This window comes from Triturus cristatus, chromosome 12 (genome assembly GCF_964204655.1).
Source record: "Triturus cristatus chromosome 12, aTriCri1.1, whole genome shotgun sequence".
In the NCBI taxonomy this organism is placed as follows: domain Eukaryota; kingdom Metazoa; phylum Chordata; class Amphibia; order Caudata; family Salamandridae; genus Triturus; species Triturus cristatus.
Genome location: NC_140595.1, coordinates 239,198,064 through 239,219,767, shown reverse-complemented (window position 1 = coordinate 239,219,767; position 21,704 = coordinate 239,198,064). Strand labels below are relative to the sequence as shown.

Genomic DNA, 21,704 nt, shown 5'->3' with positions numbered 1-21,704 from the left:
TACTAGAATTCATATCTCGGTTGGACAGGTCCCCCACGTAAGAAAAGTACACAAGACTTGAATAAAGATGAATAACAGAAGCTCATCCACCCTGAACCTAATTCCCGCTCTGCCCACACACAGCCCAAATAAAACAAGCATTGGCATAGCCAATAGGTCTCGCTTTTGGGACCTTATAAGTGTTTAGATATCCAGCACAATATCCTTGGTGCAACAACATCAAGTGTTGCATTGCTAAACACTTATAAGGTCCCAAAGGCGAGACCTATTGGCTATGCCAATGGTTTTTTTTTTCTAAGAAGCCCCACCCCTCTCCTTTATTTCTTTGAAGGTTCAAGCAGGCCTTTATGCGTGAAAAATATGCGCGGGTTGTGCTGTTTTGAAAGTACATTGTGACTGTGAACATAACAGGGTCAACATGGAGAGGCAGGGGTGGGGTGTGGGATCAGAGGTAGGAACGGAGCCCTGCTGCTGAGAGAAGCTTGGGAGGGAATCAAACAAACATGCTGGTGGTGGAAACCCTCCCCTGACACCAGACAGAGGAGGTGCCGCAAAGAAAAGCAAAACTCTGGAGCAAGCCAAACCCTCTCACTTGGGTTTAGTGGTTACACAGTGCCATCAAACAAATGGGTATACCGAGCACTTTTTGTGTCAGAAAAGAAAGGGGAAAAAACATGGATTGGAGAGATGGAGTCCAAGTGGCACTCTTTGACCACCGGTTGGGTCCAAGGTTATTTACGCGTCACAAAAACATTGCGCTAAAGACATTAAACCAATAAATGGCAGAAGGGCTCTTATGCAGCTGACGTACCACAGTGATGTGCCCTATTTACATTTGGAAGCTGCTGAAGAGGAGGAAAGAAGAAGAGAACACGTTTTGTACTCGAACGAAAGTGGTCGAGCTGTTCAACAACTCATCAGTTCATTGCCCCGGACTATTGAGTACGAGCGGTGCCGGCCATGCGACACTGAAGCCAGCCTCAAACTATGAGACAGGGCCATTGTCATCACTGTAAGGGCTCCATTGTACGTTTGCCAGGCCGCAATAAAACCGGTGAGATGGGGTGTTGTTGAAAACACTACTTTAAGAATTAAAATACACGCCTCTAAGTATAACGATCGCGATCAAACTACAAAGCGGCCGTGGTGCCGCGAAAGTGATCGCGATCGCGATCAAACATCAAAGCAGCCGCGCGTCAGCGAAAGTGAAAGTAATCTCGGTCAAGCGTGGCGCGCGCGCCCGCACACATGCACTGTAGCTCTATGCTGGCCTGGTAGCACATTTTGGAGCCCTCTCAATAAGTCTCGCCAGACCAGCGCATGCGCTGGGTCAGGCGAGACCTAAAAAATAAATCCAGGGAAAAAAACACACAAGAAGGACTTCAAAAGATAACCTTGATATAAAGAAAACTGGCATGAACTATCCGGTCAGTTTTGAACAATTGGATGAACACCCAAAATTCTATAGTCAAATTATGCACTGGGACAATAAAAAAATTAACGCTCTTAGAGGGAAAGATTGACAACATAATATTGGCTCAAGAACGGCTTATAAATAGAGTATCTGCCTTTGAAGAGCAGGGGAACTCTCAAGGAACACGAAGGGCAAATATTGGGCCTCCAAATAAAGAACATGTCACCCGACAAAGAAAAGAATCGAGGCATATGCAAGTCCTAAGTTCTGAAACTCTATTATCATCCGCGCAGCCCTCAGTTAAACAAGTGGTACGAGAATCACAGTACACTGACAATAGGATGCTTCAGGTATTAAATAGTGTTAATCAACCTGACCCAAAGGACGTAGGACCCAATATTCCCCCGGCGTGTACACCTTAGATAATAGTATTGGGGAATGTCTCCTCTCTCCGGCAGGCGCAGTATGAATCCCATGTATCTTCAGTGAATAAAGCCTCTTCCTGACTGAAGAGAAACTCTAATTGGCCAAGTGATCTCTCCAGGCAATTTTTTTTTCTACAAGAAGTCACTTGGGTGGGCTTAGCCCCAGAGTCATCACCTGGGGACTGTATAATCGTACATTTTAGGAATCTGAGTCTGTTTAGAGCTCAGGCTGGGTCGGGGGAGGCGGGGTCAGTGGGGGAGGGGGTGGGGCTAGAGCAAAAGAAAAACTGTGACCATGAGGTTGAAAACAGGCCCCTGCAGCAGACGCCTTGTCCACTGAGCCACCAGACCCAGCACACACACCTCTCTCCCTCTCTGTCTGTCTCTCTGTCTGTCCCTCTGTCTCCCTCCCTCCCTCTGTCTGTCCCTCCCTCTGCCTCGATCTCTTTGTTTGTCCCTGTCTCTACCTCTATCTGTCTCTGCCTCTATCTGTGTCTCTATCATGTCTCTCTATCTGTCTCTCTCTCTCTATCGCTGTCTGTCTCTGTCTCTTTACCTCTATCAGTCTCTGCCTCTATCTGTCTCTCAGTCTGTCCCTGCCTCGATCTACCTCTGTCTGCCCCTGCCTCTATCTGTCTCGGTCAGTCTGTCCCTGTCTCTCTCTCTGTCCGTCTCTCTCTCTCTGTCAGTTCATTATAGGATATTCTGTTCTCCATGCCTATAGAAGTGCCTTCCCAGTGTGTTTTGTGTTTTGAGTGTTTGCCATATATTGCAGTATTATACTTTTACTTGTATTTTGATCGCTTTTGTAACATGCACACGTCACCTTTTCTTTTGTAACGTAGCGTTTGCTACCGCTTGTATTTTGTTTGCTTTTGATACATGCACTACGGCCACCACTGCCTCATGTAACGTAACTTCTGTTTTAGTGTTCTGAGTGTCGGCCATTTATTGCAATTTTTTTTTCTTTTTACCTCTACATGTACTTTGTATGCTCTTGTAACCTGCACACATCACTTTTTCCGTTTGTAACGTATCGTTTGCTACCTCTTGTATTTTGTTTGCCCTTGATACTTGCACAATTGTCACTATTGCCTCATGTAACGTACCATTTGATTTTGTAACATGCTCACTTGTATTTTTGCTCCTTATGTATCATTACTGCTGCTATTGTGAAGCGCTCTGACACCTTCGAGTAAAGTCCGCGCTATATAAAAACGCATTAAATAAAATAAATAAGTGCACTCGTACTGTCTACACGTCCCCGTCACCAGCCCAGAGACAGCTCCCCCCTCTCCCTGTGTAATGTAAAAGCCAGCTCGTTTTCTCTCTGAATTTGCTGCTTCGTGGGGTTTGAGTCTCACCACTTGGCCTGGGGTCACATCTGTCGCTGGCTTTAATTCTGACTCTCACCCTGAGCTGTCAGATCAAAGCCCCCCTTTGGCGCCCTACTCTCACACCCTGCTGTCCTCTGTCACCTCACCCCGCATGTGTGGCAGCTTCCGGGCGCACACACAGCCGCACCCGAGTACTTCACAGGTCTTTAAAAGACCATTTACTTGTTGGTGAGGCTTTTTTGTATTTCACCTCTTAGCGCCCCTGCATCTCCACTCTTATCACTGGAATCGCCCGGCCCCCATAGAGCAGAGTCTCTCGAGTCAGCGCTGCTGCAACCGGCGGTGTTTGCTGACACTTTAAAAAAACACAGGTACGATGTCTGCAAGGTCCCTGGGCCGCCAAGGAAGGCTTCCTGGGCTGCTGGCGGCCCGTGGGCCGTACTATGAGTACCCGTGGCCTAGAGGATGCAATATCTCAAGCCCATTATGATCACTCAAAGGATCTTCAAATAATCTGAGCCAAAGATTTTAATATTGAAATTTGTGACCCCAGAGTTCAGGGTTCATGTGGCATTTGTGATGAGAGAGACCAGCCCCTGATTTACTTTAAACACACACCATATTGTTGAAATGTTGCAAATGCCAATAAATACATTTAAACATAAACGCACACCATATGGGGACTCGCTGAATAGAGTTGTTTTTGTTAAGTTTGATATTTGCTCAAGATCTGGATTTAACCATCCCACCCCAGATTCCAACATGTATGGGAGCCACATCCAACTCCATTATTGAGTACATTCTAATTGGTAAAGATTTTAGTTTTTTAAAGGCTGTGTGGTAATGACTAGCTATATACGCGATCATAATCCCATTATGTTAACTCTAAACTTCGACCAGAGTAATAAGGAGGGCAAGAAATTACAACACTGGACCGTATATAACAAAAATAAGTGTGTATATATTACATTGGAGAAAAACGATAAGGCGGCCTTCCACAGAGATCTTATGGCAAATAACCAGGCACAAATTGAGGTAGTCCTTTCAGATTCTGCTACCCCAGAGGATGTTATCTTCGCTTTTACAACCCTTAACAGAATAATGGCAGATAAATTAACTAAATGTGACATTAGAACAGCTGATACCCCAGGATGGTTTAATAGTGCATGTTCAGTAGCTCATAGGACATTAAGGCGTACTTTGACAAAAATCCAAAGGAGTAAGGATGAAGTAGCAAAAGCTAGGAAAGGCTATAAAGAGACAAATAGGAAAAGAAAAATGTATCTGAAAGAGAAGGCCTGGGAAGATTTAAAAACTGCCTTGACATTAAAAGACTCATGTGCTTTCTAGGAGGTTGTAATCTCGACTATCTTTCTCGGTGAAGAAATGACCAAACAAGATACCACAGTATTAGCTAAACACTGGGTAGAACACTTTTCGAAAATATTCGCTCGTAACCCTCAGCTAGCAAATGTGGTTTCAGACTCGAAAGCTCCCACTGATACAAGAGCAGCCCAGGCTCTGAAATCCTATTGATCTGTATAAATAGCTACCAGATTTTTGAGCCCCGTTAATAACTAATGTTATAAAAGCTGCTATTGTGGGGCCCTTAGTTAAGACATGGCAGGAAGCCATTATAGTCCCGATTTTTAAAAAGGGTGATAACAGCCATCCTCATTGTTATCACCTTATTTCTCTGCTGAATGGCTCAGTTTAAATCTTGGGCAGGGTTATCTTGTCTAAATTTGAAATGTGGGCGCTTGATTCTCAAGCGCTCTCGATCTAACAGTTTGGGTTTCGGCTAGGACTTAGAACCGCGGAGCAGGGCACTAAATCTGGCATTGCTTGTTCAAAAATACACAAAAGCACAAATGGGCTGTGTGCACTTTGCCTTCATGGACTTAACTTGTGCTTTTGATACAGTGGACCGTCCCAAATTATGGTCTTTAATTGCACAGTTAGGGATCGATGGAGCAATTATTACCTCCACGAATATACATCAGCCTCAGGATGGTATAACAGGAAGGGGGATTTAACAGTAGAATTCTCCTCTGATCTGCGGGTTAGGCAGGGGTGTGTTCTGGTCCCATTTCTTTTTTAAAATAAATTAATGGGTTAGGCGAACAATTATGTAAGGTGGGGAAGGACGCCCCGAGGACTAACATGACGAATTCCTGTATTACTATATGCAGACAACGCTGTCCTGATAGCCAGGACAGCTAACGGCTTGCAAATTTAGCTTGACACTTTTAATGCTTTCATAAATGATCTAGAACTTAAGGTTAATCGTTCTAAATAATTAATAATGAAATTTGGACCAATAAAGTCTAAAACAAGGGAATTTTTACTCGGGGATGACGAAATTAGGAAAGTCCCTCCTTTCACTTACCTGGGGGTCATATATTAATGTGGATTTTAAATGGAAATCCCTATTAACGTTAGAGCCATACAATTACAAAAGTCGATTGATTCCACTTTCAGTAGTAACCTTTGGGGCTGGTGTTTGGGGGTATGTAAATTGTAACTCACTCCAAGTAGCAGAAAATAAATTCATAAGGAGACTTCTTGCAGTGCCCCAGAGTTCTTCCGCCTCTTCCTGTCACAAGGAAGTTGGACTAAGTTTTTTAAAAGATTACATTACACTGCAGCCATTATTGCTCTTGGTAAGAATTTGGAATAATCCAGAGGCTGATTTCTGCAGAACGATATTAGTAGACTGTATGGAATTGGACAGCTGTTTTGACATACCCTGGCTAAGCTGCATTAAAACGAGTTTTTCTAAGATGTGCGTCTCAGAGAATTACACAAATCCAGATACTCTGAGACATGTCTCATCTGCTACAAACAAATCTCTTTTTTATCAAAGCCTTGAGCGGCCAAGTGCAGTGTGTAATACCGCTGGACATTCCAAGCTTTCTCGTCAGCCACAAATACAACTTGCTCTTTATCTGCTAATAAATCTAAATGAAAGGCAAAGATTTCTGCTGACCAAGTTCCGTTTAAAAACCATACATTTTTTGGCTGCATTTACTAGCCAGTGCACATGGTTTCCTCACTTCCTGTCTGTTCATGTGACAGCCTTTCATCTCAAAGCACCAAGCACTTTATTTTATTTTGTACATTTTATATTCCCCGAGGAGTCAGTTTATTCGTCCATTATTACGAACATCGGGGATTAGAGCTCATGATTTGGCGAGGGTTTACCTGCTTTCCTTAGAACTATAGATATTATATATGGAGTTTTAAATTAACTATTTACTGTTTTAAAGATTCGTAGTAAATATTAGGTATTTTTATTAATCTGTATTTTACTGTTCATCTTTTTTTTTTTTTTTTTTTTTTTAATGAAATGTATTTAGGCAAACTTGCATGGCTCTTTATGAGTCCAATAATGTATTTTGATGATTTGGTGATCATGTCTTCATAGGAGGAAGTACGTTTTGAGTCCATTCTTGAGGTTTAGGAGCGTGCAGATACCCACATACCAACAGGAAGCAAGTTTCAGTTGAGGCATTAAGGACTGGAACTTTGATGTGGTGCATGGAGGACTGTCTCTATCCCAAGCACCATCCAGTGGCGGGAACAGTTGTTTATCAATGTAATCCTCGCTATAATAGTTTCTCTCACAGACATAGCATCTATTGGGATGATAGCCAATAAGCTACTGGGTTTGAAATATACAATGATACAGTCGACATCTACCCCCAATAAGGGCCTGTACCTTATGATACCACCATCTCGTCCCTTGAACAGATGATACATTTCTCTGCCTCGTCATATGAATGATCTTGAACAAATGAAAGAATTATGTTTCATGGACAGGCTACAACCAACTGATGATAATGTAATAACCAGTTGTATATGTTAAATCATTGTAACCCCCTTTATCAAACCACCTTCATTCTGTGTTCTTTCCAATTTCTATCACACACGAGCACTCTTTTTCACTTCTCTCCTACTCTTTGGAGCAACCTCTTGACGACTACTTGCTTAGTAATGCCTTACCTTGTTTTTTGATACTATGAATAAAATCGATTTTTTTTTTTGTTTAAAACGGTGGGTATCTATTCTCTCTTTCTCAAGGTGCATCATGTATTGATTACTATATGCTGAATATGTTTCTGCTTGCAAGTTGCTTTTGAATTACAGACGTGTTTTAACTTGTTGCGTGAAAAAGAGTCCAATGACCAATTGATGTTCTATATCGTATGATGCCCAGGTCCATGGACAGTGATTGGGTTACCCCATTAGTTCATAATGGTCAAATGTAGGATGTGAGCAGCGACACACAGGATTAAGATTTTAGGGCGATAACAGAGGAGTCATGGATAGACTAAAATATAAGAAATAACAAGTTGCATAAGTCATGTTGTCAGCTGAAAATCACAGTGGGGTTGGGATAAGGCATGAGTAAGTGGGCGTATGTCTGAGAAGGATTTACAGGATTGTCAAGTCATGCTGAGAGAAACATTGTTTTCTCTGTGTAGAGAAGGCAAAAAACAGTGACTGACTGCCTTTTTGATAGTTTGCTCAGGACTACTGGAGTGATTGAGATGTGTGGTCAAAACCTCCCTATGTTTAAACATTAGTATCTTAGTTCCATGGCGGTTGCAATTATGATTGATTCCAAACTCATGGGCAGGTTACAAAGAATACCAAGGATTTTTGTCAAATAGAACAAAGGTCAGAGTTTATGGAGGAAAAGAAAAACTGAGTTGGCTATAGAGGTGGCACGCAAATCCTTAGGCACTGATATAGATGAGTTAAGCATAAGGGTTCAGAAGGCCAGCTCTTGGTAGATTTCTCCGAGACATTTGGGTGTGTGACTGGAGATGAGGGTTTCAGGTTGGAAGTCAGATGGTTTGAGTGCAGTCGGCATATAGGAGTTAGGAGAAGCGAAAGAGAACAGATCACAACACAATACTATATAGAGGAAGAACAAGATTGAACCAACACCCAGCATTGGGTAAAGCTGATGTTTCATAGGCTTGGTGAGGAGAGTGAGGTATCTAGTGAGGCAACAGAAACTTAGAAATAGATCCATTTGAGGGCTCAGCTAGTGTCGCCAAGGATTGCAAGGCTTGAGAGTAATGTAGTGTGATTGTTAAGAATGCTGTAGAAAGATCTGGGAGAAAAGAATATGTGAATATTAGGTATGGTGTGCAAAATAAATGGTATTGGCATAATTGGAAATGGTGATTTCCATTGATTGAAGACTTTGAACGTCTGGTTTGAAGGGGATTATGCAAATTGAGTAGATGAGAAAAAAGTGAGTAGATGGAACACAAAATATTCTCGTGTGTTTGAGGAGTTTAGAAATGGTCACCAGTTAGATCATAAAGGGGGCAGCAGTGCTTTTATTGACGTGCATTTTGTAACACCAGTAAAAAAATGGCAAATTTAATGTATTGTTTGTAGGGACCCAATTTCCCCTGGACTTGAATAGTGAGGATAGGTAAATAAGTACTTGTCAGGATTAAACATGGCAAGGAGTGCATACCCACTGTTCACCTATCATTTATCAGTTCTACCTGCCACCAATCGCATATCAAAAATAGGGAGCCCCCTGAAGCAACTGTGCTTACTAGGGTGACAGTTCATCTAAAAGTCTCTGTTTTCAATTCCACTTTTCACCCGCAGTGATTAACCACTTCAAGGAGAGACTTGGCTGGATAGAGCATGGCTCCAAGAACGGAGTATCCCTTCCATACTAAGGAAAGATTGTGCTCTGGGTAGTTGTTTGAAGAAAACTTTCTGTCATTCTTTTTCTTCCAGCTCTAAACTCGAACTGCTCATGACTCCTTCAGCGAACTAGTGTCCGTTTTAAATGTTGATTCTTAATGAAAACAGCAAGGACCATGGGCCAAACTTAAATTCAGAACGAACCAAGTGCCATAAAGAAAGACTATGTACGTATATGTCCATGTACTACATTGTACCTTAAAGGATGAGAGCAAGATTTACACAAATACAATAAAGCATCACCTGTGCTATAGTAGATTATGTAGTGCAGAACGCATCGTCTAATTGCTTTGAAACTGGAAAGATGGAAAAAGAGTACATGCCCTATGTTTTTCATGAACAATCCTAATATTCAGTGAACATTTCTAAAAACCATCTCTAGTATAACTTCCAGCATTGATGGCATTCTGGGGCAACAGGTACACATGCATAAGTCCCCATATATAGTTCGGCCTGTTTGATGCGCGATTAAGAAATTCCAAAAGCTTAGACTAAAGTCTTTATAAAGTGAGGCGCGGGTGGAAGTGAGTCACGACGCACCGCACTGGAGCAGCGGAGCCCTTGCGATGAGGAACTGTGGATCAGCAGATTTACAGAGCTGCTGTGCCTGCCATGTCACAGCTGTCTGACCCAATTCGATCCCATCTGGTTCAGGTCCAGCTCAACTAACTGCCAAAGCTAAACATGTGGCCCCTTGGATTTTCGATTGTCTGGCCCCTGACCCCGACTCCTCCCCTGTGATTTCTTTCATTTTTTTTTTCCTTCTCTGGCCCGGGTTCCTGCTCCCTGTGGAAGGTGAGGGGATAAGAACAGAGGAGAAGGGAGAAAAGGCAAGATAAGGCAGTCTTTTATTAATGCTGGCCGGGAAGCAGTGAGGGCTGGTTAAGAGCCTTCAAACTGCTGAGCCGTTGTGCCGCAGACCGACGGTGGACAGAGCTTAGACCCCAGAGTACAGTGGTTAGGGTTTGGCGGTCAAAGGCTACAGGAGACTAATTTGGTCCAATTTGGAGTGAAAGTTCTGTGCCACAACCTTGCTCCATTGGACTTGTGTGGCTCTATTTTGGAACCAAACAGACTTGGTGAGTTACCGGGAGTTAATTCTGGGAATGTTGAGTTGAGTCCCGCTAGGCGTGGAAGTGGGTGGCCTAGTAGTCGATGCAGTTTGCGCAGCAGTGATCTTCCCGCCATACTTGCCACCATCTCCCTACCATGCCTGCCACCATCTCTCCCTTCTCGGCTTGACTGCTTCAAATTCAGCTAACCTATCGGATTGGTGCTGCCTCTGCATGCCATCTTAATCAGCTGTAAGTAGAAATGCTAATCCTTCCCTTTTCTTTACCTGGGGGGCAGCCAACTGGTTATCTGCCCCAGCTCTCAGACTATTTTAAAAATAATGAGGTTGGGCATACCTAGGGTAACAGTCCCCCAGACATCTCTCTGTAGGAAGCAGAAGCAGGAGCCTTCTACTCGTATTGTGAAATCAAGAAGAATCCAGGATTCGGGTAGCTTGGTTTCCCCAACATCATGTATGTTTATCAGAAACAGAGAACCAAAACAAGTTTATGTATCTTAAAGACCCCTCTACATTTATATTCTCGAATAGAAGCGATATACCAGGCCTACTTGAACCCATAATCTCGTTTTCAGACCATGAGGGTTCAAAGCAAAATAAAAGTGACTCCAGTAATGGATAAATTGGGTACCCTGCCTAATAATCTGACCCTATGATTGGACAATATAAAATTAAGCTTGGCACCATCCATCTTCGAAACGAATAAGACAAACAAGCATTGAAAATGCAATAGGTCTCGCCTTTGATTAAGTTAAAGCCATTTGCTTTGCTAATGGTATTGTATTCTAGCTTTGCATTATTTAGTGTATATTTGTAAAATGTTGTAGTTGTATGTAGTTAGAATTGTTTTGTTAACTGTGTAGTAGTTTAAAGCATAGCCTTAGTAGGGAAAGAGCAGTGTTTCAGATTTCGGAGGTGAATAAATAGAAGAATAGTATGTGCGTTAATTTTGTATAGTGAATATTACAATATCATGAGGCAGACAAAAGGGGCGAGGGGAGTGCAAATATATGCACATATCACAAATATACACTAAATAATGCAAAGCTAGAATACAATACCATTAGCAAAGCAAATGGCTTTAACTTAATCAAATGCGAGACCTATTGCATTTTCAATGCTTGTTTTTTTAGAGACACAGATGCCATGACTTTGAGTAGATACTGTGATACAGGCCTATATCTTGAGGGAAACTGCATTGAATTAGATGTACCTACAAGACATTTATCACAACATAATTCCTGAACATGCCTTTTAGGTCACACAAGTTTGACTTTAGGAATGTAAAATCAGTATTTTTGACATTTAATTCTAGCAACGTGGCATTCACTTCGGATTTCAGCTCCACATTTAGCAGGGCCAGGCTGATGCCAGAATTTCTGGATATCCATAGAAGATTAATTTACATGGAATATGTCTGAGTTACGCTAATTTACCAAGTGGTTATCCTTAAAATCTGCTATGGACCCAGCTTTTATGGATATATGTTGGAGAACTCTGCGTTTGGGCATCGTTTATAGTCTGTTTGGCCTTGTCCACCCACAGTATCTGAAAGCCCTTGCAAACCAGAGCATTAGCACCTTGCCTGACATGTGTAGGCAAGTGGTATCCCATGCCACAGTGGAACCGGGGATGTGTCTGCCAATTTTCAATTACGTCACAGCTGCCTACTTTAAGAGATGCTATTGAGGCCACCTTCACGGCCTCCGCTCTTCAGGGTGTCTCTGGTGAGTCTCAACCCCAGTGCTTTAAATGAAAATATAGAAGTGCAGGTACTCTCTCTTTAGAGTACCTGTTTGCTCCTTAGAAGTGCCGGTGCTCTCCAATTAAATGTATTACAGTAATGCTGAGAAGTGCTTGCTCTCAGTACCGGAGCGTGCCTGCCCATTTAAAACACTGCTCAAACCTAGAATTCGCTTTACTAACTGTGTAGCTGATGTTCCTGCCCAAACAGAAGTTCGCTCGTCTAAGCGTCTCCGCTCACCTGTGAAGTGGCATTTGTGCAGCTGCCGTGAACCTGCCTGTCGGTGACCAGTTAGAAGCTCGCATGCGCGAGCAAGCACGTACACGACCATCTCCTTTAAGCAGTTTGTATCTCTCAAACTGTGCCAGTTTTTAATCTCACCGAGGCGGTGTACGTGGCGCATTTCATGCAGGAAGTAATATACATGAAGCGTGGCGACAATGAAGTGGCACCGTGCTGAAAACAAAGGAACAAGCTGGATAGGAGCGATGCACCGTATGCAGCTCCTTAAACTGAAATAATGGAGTGTGGGAACTGGGAATGCGGACCATTTGTGTAGTGAAGAGATGCCGCGCCGCGATGCTATTGGCACAGTTTGCAACTTCGTCACGGCAAACCAAGATGGCGTCAGCCTGTCCAGATGGGCCGTCCTAAAAGTGAACAAGGCGGTAACCGAAAACCCTGATTTTCAATCACCCACCAGCGTTTAAGATAAACGATGACACGTGCCAATTGAAAACAAGGGCGGGGCTTCAAGTCCCTTCCGAAACTGTATTGATTCCAAAAGGCCTCACATGGCGAGAGCAGCGCATGTGCACTGCTAAGGCCAGGTGAGACCTAAAAAGGCTTGGCAGATAAAGAAAGGGGAAACCTTTCCAAATTATCTCAAGTCAAAATCACTGCACCCGTCACTGAGACACGTGCCAAAGGACAGCACCACATGCATGACAAAGAAGCAACTTATTAACTCAAAGACGATTGTCCAATCTTCAACCGACCCACAACAGTTGGCCACGATTAGAAACGGAAACCAAGAGACCTCAGAGATGTTAACTGTGAGGGAAGATGTTCAACAGCGTACTCTACAGGATGCCAACCCATTGAGAGTGCAGCAGAGTTCACCACTGACAAAAAGGCAAGAAAAGGGAGGAATAAAGGAATGAATAACTCCTAAGCTAACATATGTGATATTTATCCAATCTTTGGAACACCCATCAAGAGGATGTTGACAAACAACAAATATGTCACCCTCCTGCTGCAGGTAGCATTCACAACGTAACCATGACTAGTCCAATCGCAGGTCACCTGAGTTATAGATATTCCTGCATTATAGATATCGATAGTACGGACCAAGCCATCAAAATGAGCAACAACCAACTTCGGAAAGTGAATGTAAAATCAGAGTGCTAAATTTGCAAGACAGCCGAGAACGCTGTTCATTGGCTCCACCAGACCCATTCAAATAATCATCAACCCTCCCATGGCATCTCGTCAAATAGCCATGAAAACGACCAGAAAGGATAAAGATAGCAAGGTAAAATACTGAGTAGAAGAGAATATCTGTCTCCAAATCACAACATGCCACCTTCAACTTGATTGAGTGTAAGCTAAATAGGTTGGTACGCATAGGACCCAATAATAGTCACAGAGGCTTTCCGAAATCTGCCTCAACTGAACAGGGCAATACAAAGATCATCCTTCATCCAGAATATGATTAGAAAGAGCAGCACGATACCCTTAATAGAGGAAACATTCTGCAATTGAGAGCAATGCCTTCGCTGTATACACTTACTACCAACAACCTAATCTCAGTTGAAGTTGATCGTCGTACAAGAATAATTTAAGAGAAACTGCTCTTGTAGACTCTGCCTGCCCAGCCATTGTATCGATAGTGCTAAAAGAAAAACATCATTTTGATTCTTGGAGAATCTCCATCTTGCCCTACGTTCAGCCCTGCTACCCTTTCCCACTGGAAAATGGCATCTCAAACACTTCAACAAGACATCAACCATAGGTGTACTCAGTGCTTAAAGGAGCACTTAGCAAATCACCTAAAATAAGACTCCTATGCCGAGTATCCTTCTAACCAGTGACTTTAATATGAACGTATTGCAAAATTCTGTCAAAGAAGTTCTCCTATTAGCTCAAAACCTTTACTAGGAAGGTCCCATCCAACATATAAGGAAACGTACTCTCTGTGATGAAATGGGCTAACATTTAATAATGACATTGAATATGAGGGTGTTAAATGGTAGGAGTACCAATGACATCCTGCTGAACTTTAGGTATTATGGGGCGAACTCTCAATCAAGTATTGACTACACCCTGGTGTCATTACATCTATTCCTTCTGTTTAAAGCCATTCAAAATAGAAATTACTTCTGACAGTGACCACCTCCCTCAAGTCATTGAAGTCAGCTTATCTCTACCGAGGCTACCGGAGGAACTAAAAGATGCCGGCAGCCTATAAACAGGTTATGAAACTATTAAAATTTCAGAATACTCCATTTTTAAAATGGCATCTATGGCGGAGGAAATAATCAACAAATGCAAGCTAGAACAGAACGACCCAATACTATCTTGGGAAGTGTTCTGTAGCACTCTCATTGCATCTTATAATAAGGATAATCGTAGCAATTGTAAAAGAAATAAAAAAAAAAAAAAAAGAATCTTGCGACCGCCAGCCACCCTGCCAGAGGAAAATCTTGCCAGCATGCCTCTTAGCAAAACAGAAACTGAATCAACCCCTCTGAACATTCAGAAAATTCGCATCTTCCCCCTACACTATTAACCAACTGAGAATCACAAAAAAGTAGTACAATCAGCAGTAGGAGGACAGGAGGTTCCATTGAGATGCTTTGTGGGCCAAGTTACAACACGTCCGTAAACAGAATGTTTTGGCACATGGTACACTCACTCTCTAGATCTATTAACACTTTAATTAAATCAAACCTATATAATGTAATCTGGGCCTCTTACCTTACCACGGAACTAACTAGATGATCAGCAACTGCAGGGAATGTTCCCCAGGATCAACATAATGCTTCTCTGGCAGTCATCGATGACATTCCTGTTAGGCTCCAGATGTCAGACACTGAACAAAAGAAGTGCTTCAGGTTCAGGAACCAGGCGGAATCAAACTTTTTTTCCAGTAATCAACAATAAAAATTTTTTACAAGCGAAGTGGGATGTTGCTCCCTCCCCCATCCCCCCCCCCCCCCCCCGTCCCCGTCCCCGTCCAATTAGGATTCCCTCTGCAATATACAAAGAACACCCCTCATTTTGGACCTGAAAACTCCCCTCACTGTTCAGCCACACATTTATCTCAGAAACTATACCATATGGGTGGTGTAGATCCATAATAGATCTAATATTTAAAGGTGGTGATAAATCCAAACCACAAAACTACTATCTTAAAGTTCGTTTGGATAAAGAGGCCAAATATTTTGTGCCATCGTTACTGGCTGACCTAACAGCATAGTCAAGTGCAAATAACATCGTACCCCTAAATGAAACAGGGTTCCTAAAAGGTACCAGCAACTAACATCTTGGCTCTAGCACTCATCATGAATAAAGAGGAAAAAAAATAAAATTCCAGTTCATTTATGTTTTGTTGACTTGAAATTGGCCTTTGGCTGTGTGGATCAAAGGAAACTATGGACAAAGTTTGCAAAATGGTGTATACCACCGCCCCTGCTGAGGAATCCAATTGCTCTTTACAAACACTTGGACCAGAGTAAAAATGGGGAATGAAACCTGCCTCTCTTGGAAAAAAGTGACCAACCAGGGGCTCAAACAAGGGTGCGTGCTGGCTCTCTGGCTCTCGTCGGTCTATTTTTTTTTATCAGATCTGATGAAGGTACTTGCAGTGGCGGCTGGTGAAGTTTGAGAGTGGTTGGCTGAGCTTGGGCGGTTTTGGTGAGAGGTCACTTTTTTTCAGGAGGTTAGTCACCATTTCCAGTGCAAATCTTATTCAGCGGAAATGGGATAAAAAGCTATTTCAGCCTAATTTTATTTGTAATAAATAGAACATATGCCTGGCATCTTACACCTTCTTTAGCAAAGTGTCCAACCGCGCCTGCTACACCATTGAGGTACAGATCACGGCTGCTGCTGGCCCTCACTTGATATGCACAATCGTACATCACCATGATCACCTTAATAGCGCCGGAAGCCCTCACGGTGTGATGACGGTGACTACATCTGTCACCAGGGGTGTCTACCGACCCCCGAGAACACCCACCGCTTGCCCCCACACCTGCCAGGCAGACCCATGCAGAGACACAGCAAATAGGGGGTTGCCAGACCCTCTCATTCTCATGTTCACACTACCTTTACGTCCTCCACAACTGCGCAGCAGCCTGGGGTACCCCAAAACCCCACCTCATCTCACGCACCATAAGCAGGACCAGAGAGGGGCCGCAGCCCCACAGAATATGCTGCCCCCGGCCGTATGCACAGCTATGGGGCGCTGAGCCATGTTCATGAAACTTATAAAATCAACTGGCAAGGGTTGCGTCTAAGCCCGCCGTGTGTACATCGAACGAGCAGGTCAGCCAACAGAGCGCTTAAACACTCCAACTTCCTGCTACGGTCAAAGGAAGAACCCTGATCAGGTGGCCATTGTGGCGACACAGCCATGCACACCCAAGCTGGAGGAAGGCACAGCAGACCCCCAGTCTGGTGAACTCCTTGGAAATAGGCCATGCCCCGCACCCCTTATCTGGAGGAAGGTACAGCAGACCCCCAGCCAGGTGAACTCTGTCGAAATATGCCATGCCCCCCACACCACGACAAGGCCCTAAACGGGCCTATAGAAGTTAAAAAATGCCCACCTGGGCCTTACCCGGGCAGGTGAACTGACTGAGTTCCCAACATCAGACGTCAGTCCAGTCCTACTGCCCTACTCTTTGAGCAGCAACCTGCAGTAGTGCTATGGCAGCGGCAAGCAACTATTGGACTAGCTGCTGCCGGCACTGTGCAGTAATGATGATTAAGACGGGACAGACTGCCTGTGCTAAAATACGCAGTCCGTCTAGTGACGCAGTAAAAAATGGCTTCCACCACTCCGACTGCCACACTGCAGAGTGCAGGCTCATGCGTGGGAAGCCGTCTGAAGTCGAGTCTGCGCAGACTCGATTCCTTGGCTTCCTGCCTGCCTCAACCTTTCCCAACTCGTCACAACAGGGGTCCCACCCCGCCCTGTAACAAGTTGGGAAAGGGTGGGGTGACAAGCTCTCCACTCTCTGATTGACGTGGAGGGTTTTCGATCCCGGGCTTGTATTTAAAACGTCCGGGCTAACTTTACCTCCACGCCATCGGGGGGTGGAGACTATGCCTTGCAGCTAGGTCTTTACCGAGCTGATGACATCACAGCATTCAGGGCTGTGAGGTTCTCAGCCACGCAAACAACCGGGGAGAGACTAGAGAGTCATTCTTGTGACGTCCAACAGTGGAGATATCAGTGAGTGGGGCAGACAGTGCCCCTTGTTCAAGTTCTAGCAGTATAAAAGTGTTAGTGTAGTAGACTACAATAAATAGCAGCTGATAATTGTTTTTTATAAATCAACTATGAGCTGAGCACTAGTTATTGTTGAATGAATGTAACGGGGTGGAGCCCCGACGCCCTCATAGAGAAACCGCCACTGGGTAATTGCTTTGATAAACAGCAACTCTCCAGCTATCCCAGCTGTGGAGAGTGGCTGTTTATCGAATCAACCTTTAGCTGAATCATTTACTGTACGCAAATGTTGTTTTCCTCTGCAGTTCTTCAAAAATTGGTCCATAGCGATTGATAGATGCACTATTCAAGTATGCAAATGAAAAAAAGTAATGAAAATTAACAGAAATAAGACAAAAGTCATGTCCATCACAAGACGAACAAAGAGAGCTACAATGTGGTCACTCAATAAGTAGCCACTTATTAATTTGGGCACTTAAAGATATCTAGGAGTTTTTATAGATGATAAAGGCCCCTTCCATACCCAAAGGCAGTTACAAATAAGAACAGGAAACCCACTTATTGCAGGAGCCTTCTGCACCCTTTCATATTACCTAGAAGACCCAAGCTTCCAGCCACTGCTAACCGTCATGGCAAAAACATTTCTTCTGCTACTCACTTATGATAGTGAGGTGCTTTTAGGTAATGACTAAGCCTCCCTGGATGATTTAGTCGCCATGGCTCATAGACGAGTCTTTAAGATTCGGAAAAAAGCATCACCGGCACAGATTTGTCTAGAATTTGGCCTTTTACGGCAATCAATTGCGATACAGCGTGCCTTAATAAAGTCTTGTTATAGGCTAAAGCACTCCTGTGAAAACTCTAGCAAAAATACTTGGGTCTACAATAACTAGCCTCCCAGTGTCGTCAATCAACTCCTTCTTTGAAAGTGCCTTAGTAGCACTACAATTGAAAGGCTTATGGAAGCAGTCAATACCATAACCAACCTTTTAAAATTGTTTTAAATGTGTGTGAAGGAAAAATCTCTGCTCGAGGGCAAACTAGTTCTGACAAAAAGATCACAAACATCAATGCCTGCCAATAGCTAGAAGCTTCTCAATCCGGCCTCATGTTTCAATCCGCCTTCATGAAAAAGACATTTTTGACCCTCCAGCTAGATGCTTTTCTTTCTTTGGTAGAGAAACCATCATGGCAGGGAAAGAGGGTACTGCATGTTGTTTGTGTGGTTCACCAAGAGAGGATCTACTCCACCCTGTCTGCTTTTGTCCAGACCTAAAGGAACCAAGAAGAAACCTATTGATAAAAGCATTTAACGCTAGAGGGATCCAAACCTGTAGACAGTCCTTTTTGCCTGCTTAAGTACAGATGACTCCATATTAAACTGCTGATTCCTTCAGTTCCCCACCAGATTTCAACAAGTCCTGGCTGTACGGTCCAGAGTCGAAGATCCTTGCTCCTAGGTTTTCACAAGAATGAAGACTGCCTTGCCCATGGATAATGTTTTATAACTTCAATGTTAAAAGTATTTTACTCTAAAGGAATCTGAAACTGTAGACAGGCCAAAATTGCCTACCTAAGTACAAATGCCCTCCTGTTGAACTGGTGAGCCTTCTAATTCCACCCCAAATTTCAATATCTCCTGCCTGTAAGGTCCATAGTCTAGAGTCCTTGCTCACTGGTTCCCACAAGAATGAAGACTGCCTTGTGTACTGATAAACTTTTTATTATTTTAAAGGCATATTTATTATTTATTCTTCTTGCTATGGTTTTAATTAACTGATGTAAATAAAAAAAATGTAATTGAAAAGCTCAGACATATTTTAATAGACTAGCTCCCTCAGCCACTATTCATGTGTTGTAGTAGGCCAGCTGGACCAAACCATCACAACGCCTCACTTAGCAATGTAGAAAAATCTATCTACTTTAAAAAGGTCTGCCACATATCCAAGTAGCACCACTAAGGGATCTATCAACCCGGCACTTCCCACCATCATACAGTGTGTTGAATACAGACAATCAGAGCTCTACAACATATAGGGATAACCAGGCTAAGTGTAACAAATCAAATGTGACTGTGCACAGCCAGACACAGCCTGGCCATTAGCCTTTATGAGAGATACTATTTTTTTTAATTGGACAGGGGTGTACTAAGCTTGGTCTACATAGTTGAAATGAAAAGCCTGTGCCTCCTATGTAACGCAATACATTCAGTCTGCTGGCAGCAGAAATCACGCTTATCAGTGATGGCATACATGTCTCCCAGCATCCAGAACTTAACATACAAGAGGCAAACCAAATTTGCACCCTTGTGCAACTGTAGTAACATTGTGAAGATTATATTTTTGTGGGGGCACTGGATAAGTATTCATAGATATCCCATAATGTCTTATATCGCGGGTAAAATTACAATAAAAAGGGTGTTGTGCCTCCATTTTTCCTAAATGTCTTCATAGTCCAGAATTACCTTATCCCAAATGTCAAATATGAGGGAGAGTTGGGTTGGAGCCTAACCTCTCCACTAATATGTAATGCAAGATTGTTTTTCAAAGGCAGGAGAATCCACCAGGATCTACAGAGCCCGCCTGGGCCCCTAGCATGTACCAGGCAAGGCAAATATTGTGTATTTATTAAAGAGGTTTCTTGCAGCCCCCCCTATGCTTGCAAAACATGGGAACTGCAATAGCCTTCTCCGCTGGCAAATGCAGGTGTCGTAAGGCACCAGTAAATCAATATGAGATGAAATGTTCATGATCAGTCCAGTACCCAATTGATCAATTCCTTTATTCAAATAAATATTGTATCCATAAGAGTGAAAGAAAATACATATGTTCCATAATGTTAAAAAGTGTTAAAAACGAACATGCATAAAACATACAGCAGTTAAAATACACTCCATGATCAAAAATCCATACAATGCGAAATCATACAGCAGACCAAAACAGTAGTCCTAGTGCAACGGGCTCTTACAGCTGCTTTCAATCAGTCCGGTAATATAATTCTAAATCAGGCACTGCCATGCCCTTATAGGGCTAAATCATAATCCACAATCTTGCATACCAGCTCAGAATGGCTTGGTCATTATGATTCTTAATTTACTCTTGTTGGGGTGGGAACATCCACTGCATGGTGAATGGCCCTGAGTGCCCAACTGAAACTGGTATCCTGAAGTGTTGTTTGGCTCTGCAACCATGCTGATCTAACATGTGCCCAGATGTGTAAGCCTGCCTATCATATTGTGAGGTTCAGAACCTGTTCTGTAACCTGGAGTGGCTCATCAAATGTCCCTTTATTTTTTTCTGTTCAAATGTTTTATTGAAGAAATTTTCATAGATATGAAACACAATACAAAAAATAATACCGAACCATATAGTATAGAAACCTACTACATTATATAAGAAAAAATAGAATATCTTAACCAACATTACATAATAGTACAAACATGATATAAATAATAAACATAAAAGGGCTACAGTAAGCAAAGATTAATTAATACAAATAAAATAAGTTTCCTAAATTGTAGAACATGTACTGATGTAGGAATCTAAACTAGACCACATACTAGATCTAGAGGAAGAGGAGTCCTTAGAGTGTGAATAAAAACATTGCCCACGTCTAAGAAAAATAATCCATTCCCACCATGCATTAACCGAAAGTGAAGTAGCGTCTTTCCAATTACAGGTAATAGATTTGATTACAGTAGAAATAAGGAAATCCAACAATTTACAATCCATAGGGAATAAAATGGATTTAAAGAGTGAGGATTTGAGAATTAGAACATGAAATGATAAAGTTGTTTGGATCTTAAGGATCTGGGTAATAAGATGCCATATTTCTGATTAAAAACTGATGTATGGTAGAACAATTGAAAAATAAGTGTTGTAGGTCACCAGTTACAGATTGACAGTGGCAACAGTTTGGAGTATCTAGAAGTTTAGCTTTAAATAATTTGTCAGGAGGCCAAAAGCATTGATAAAGTAGGTAAATATTAGTTTGTATAAGGGTGGCTGGAAGATAATTAGCTGTGTTGGAATTCCAAATTTCCTTCCAGGATATGCTAAGTGAATGAAGAATTAAGTGTGGTGACCGTTTTTGATTCAAATGTAAAAAAGAGGAATTGGAAGTGGTACGTTTTTTTAATAAACTTTAGATGCTGTATGTCCTGAACGGCTGAACACAGAAATAAAAAATTCAATACCAGAGGACTGAGACATAGAAAGTAGTTGGGGATAAGCATTAAGAATTGTATTACATGACAATGTATATTTAGGCAGCTCAGACAATGGCAGCTTATAAGTGGCTTGAATAACATCAAATGTGTAAAACATATCATATTGACAAATTTCTGCAACAAAGAAAATACCAGCAGTAATCCATAATTTCTGAAAAGAAATATATTTATGATATTGGAGTTTAGGATTGAACCAAAGAGAAACTTTTTTTTTTTTGTGGAAGACAAAGTAATTCTATCATCAAATGATGATAAAAGGGCAATTTTAGAGCCGGCAAGAA

At 42.5% G+C, this 21,704-nt stretch overlaps 1 protein-coding gene across 7 annotated transcripts in view; it reads left to right on the top strand.

Annotated features, from left to right (window-relative positions):
* CADM3 (cell adhesion molecule 3) overlaps positions 1-21,704 on the top strand; it is a 674,344-nt gene that overhangs the window by 14,409 nt on the left and 638,231 nt on the right. The gene's annotated exons all lie outside the window — the stretch shown is intronic.